We start from the raw sequence: 3,048 nt of genomic DNA, 5'->3' as shown, positions 1-3,048 counted from the left end.
TCTTAATAATAGTTTAAGTATTTTTATAATTTAGTTTTAGAGAAATAAAAGAAGAAAAGAGAGCGGAAATATAAAGAAAGTCGGAATTGGGCCTCTTCTTCAAATTTAAGCCACAAGCCCAAAAAATGGCTCAATCTTCCCTACGACCCAGTCCATTTCGAACTGGGTCGACCCAGTCCATAACCCAAAAGACCCAATACCCCTATCTTGCATTTCAAAGACACAAAACAAAACAAAAAAAAACAAAACCCAAAAACCCTAAAATTGACCTAAGTCATCCGCCCCCCCAATCATTCTTCTTCTTCTTTTCTTCTTTCTTCTCCAAACTCTAAAACACACATCCATGGCTGCCATGGCTAAGCTCCAGCAGCTTAATCTCTTTCGACACAAGCGCACACACCATCAAGAAGCCCATCTTCTCCATGTCAAACTCTAAAACACACATCCATGGCTGCCATGGCTAAGCTCCAGCAGCTTAATCTCCTTCGACACAAGCGCACACACCACCAAGAAGCCCATCTTCTCCATGTCAAGCTCAAAAGGCTCGTCCATGGCTGCGTCTTCGTCGTCAACCCATCGCCATGTTTGTTGCTTTTTCTTGCTGCCTCTGCGTCGTCCATGGCTTCCCGAACTGCTGCTCCATTTTCTCCATAAGCTGCTGAACGCAGCAGCAGTAGACGACCAGCTGCTGCCCGTGTCCAGCTGCGACGAGCAGCCATGGCTGTCCGCGACGCTGCCGCTGCTCCTCCTTCCTCCGCCGCTGCTTCTACTTCTTCTTCGTCTTCGTCGTCCTTCGTTCGAGCTTTGGTCGAGGCTCGGACAGATTTGTTTACAATCAAAGTTCGTCGTTGATTCATCTCCGGTTAGTTGTTTTTGAGTTTTATTTTTGTCCATATTTTTGTTTGATATTTTCCGGATCCAAAATCGTTAAACGATTTAATCCTTGTTTTGTTCGTTGTTCATCATTGAAATAATTTTCTAGTGTGTTCATGTTGTTTGTTAAATTAATTTTCAGATTTCAAAATAGAAGTTTAATTAGTTGTTTTCATGTTTATTTCATGTTTGTATTATTGTTTAAGTAAGTATTTGTTAGTTTGATGTTTGTTAGATTCAAATTGAAATTTAATCAACTATTTCTTCAATTTGTTTCATGTGTTTATGTATTGTTAGAAATTGTTAATATTGTTAAGTTCAAGTTTAAGTTCATAATTGTTTCTTCGTCGATCTTGTTATTTGTTTAAAGAATTTAGTTGTATTAAAGGAATATATTGTTTTAATCGTTTAATCCGTCATGTTTGTTGTCTTAAAATAGATTCATTCATGTTCATACTTTGTTTGGATGATCTTGAATCCGAATTTTGTATAGTTTGATTTCTTGTTTACCATTTATGATTATTGCTTGAATTGTTCTCATAATCTTGTTTAAAGTTTAATATAAGAATTGTTTGTTGTAATGTTGTTAGAGTTGATTTTAAGTTCAATATGATTGAATTTAGAAATCTTCATACTTTGTTTGTTGTTGTTGTTGAATCCGAAAATAGGATTGTTTGTTGCTAAAATATTGTTCAATCAAATTTTAGTTGTTCTTTGTTGTTCAATTCGTGTTCATGTGATTTGTTGTTGAAATGTTGTTAAAATCGTGTTCATGTGATATTGTTGTTATGATGTTCATCCATGTTCATATTGTTATTTGAACATTGTTAGAAATTGATCATATTGTCTATATTTTGGTTAAGTTTGATTAATTGATGTGTTATAGCTGATGGGTAGTTTGGTAAATTTGTAGTACGTTCAGGGGTAGTTTGGTAATTTCAGTAAGGTCGGAGGGGGTAGTTTAGGGATTGTACATTTTGAAATTGTTTATTTGAAGCATGGGGGACAAAATGAAATGGGGTGGGTTGTGATATGATTATTTAATATAAAGGGGGGACAAGATTTAATTTAAAGGGAATCTTGCATTATTTTAAATGAAGCATGGAGGACAAAATATAATGGGGTGGTGTGATATGTTTATTTAATGTAATGGGGATGAGTGGAAAGATAATGGATTGGGTAGAGAAAAAGTATTGATTTAATTGATTAAAAGATTTATGGGATGAGATTATATATATGTGAAGTCTTGAACACAAGACATAACAGATATACAGAGAGAAAAAATAGAGAGAGATAGAGAAAAATACACAGATACGAGAGAGAGAAACAAATCTGAAAATAAGAGAGAGAAAAGGGCTGAACATTTAAGAGATAGAAAATTCCGAAAAATATTTAAGCTTTCAAATAAAAAAAAACCTAAGAAAAAACATTCTGCTTTCTTTTGTTGTTTGAAATTAGAATTAATTGTTGTTTCATCAAAGCTGGAAGCTTTTGTTTTTTTGGGATTACTACTCCACCGGTCTGTTACTGGGTTGTTACTGTTGCTGGGCTATTGTTGCTGTGTTGTATTGATTTTACTGCTGCTGCTGATTCTCATATTCATTTTCTTTTGCTTCCAATATCAGGTACACAACTGAAAAGCTGGTTATTGTAATCCGAAATATGAAGCGTGAATACATATGAAGAATGAAAATTTGAAGTTTTAATTTCGTTTTTTTTTCTTTGTTCCTTTTGTTGATTGTATTTAAGCTATTTCATGAATTACTAAATAATGACTGGAATAAGAAAATAATATCATAAGTTAGTCTGTAATAAATCGGTTCGGCAAAATAGGTTAATTCACTAGTTATGAAGGCTTCAAGATTATAGGTTGATCATGAACAAGTAGCTAAATTTAGCTAAGACACGAATTTAAATTAAACATCGTAAATTAGGCATTAAGGCATGACTTGAGCTTAAGCAAGATTAGAAGAACGTTTAAGTCTAATAAACTTTCTAATAAGCTTTAGTAATTATGGTTAAATTTAGTTTCAAATGATTGTGAATAATTAATCTCAATAATATTTTTTTAAAAATAACAATGCTGAGTTTTAATCTAGCTATATTTGTTTATTTTGAATATTAGTTGTTGAATTTTTATTTAATTTATAATTTTCGAAATTAAGAATAAAATTC

Source organism: Nicotiana sylvestris, chromosome 3 (assembly GCF_000393655.2).
Source record: "Nicotiana sylvestris chromosome 3, ASM39365v2, whole genome shotgun sequence".
Lineage (NCBI taxonomy): Eukaryota > Viridiplantae > Streptophyta > Magnoliopsida > Solanales > Solanaceae > Nicotiana > Nicotiana sylvestris.
The sequence above is the reverse complement of the archived record's forward strand: the minus strand, read 5'-3'. Positions refer to the sequence as shown.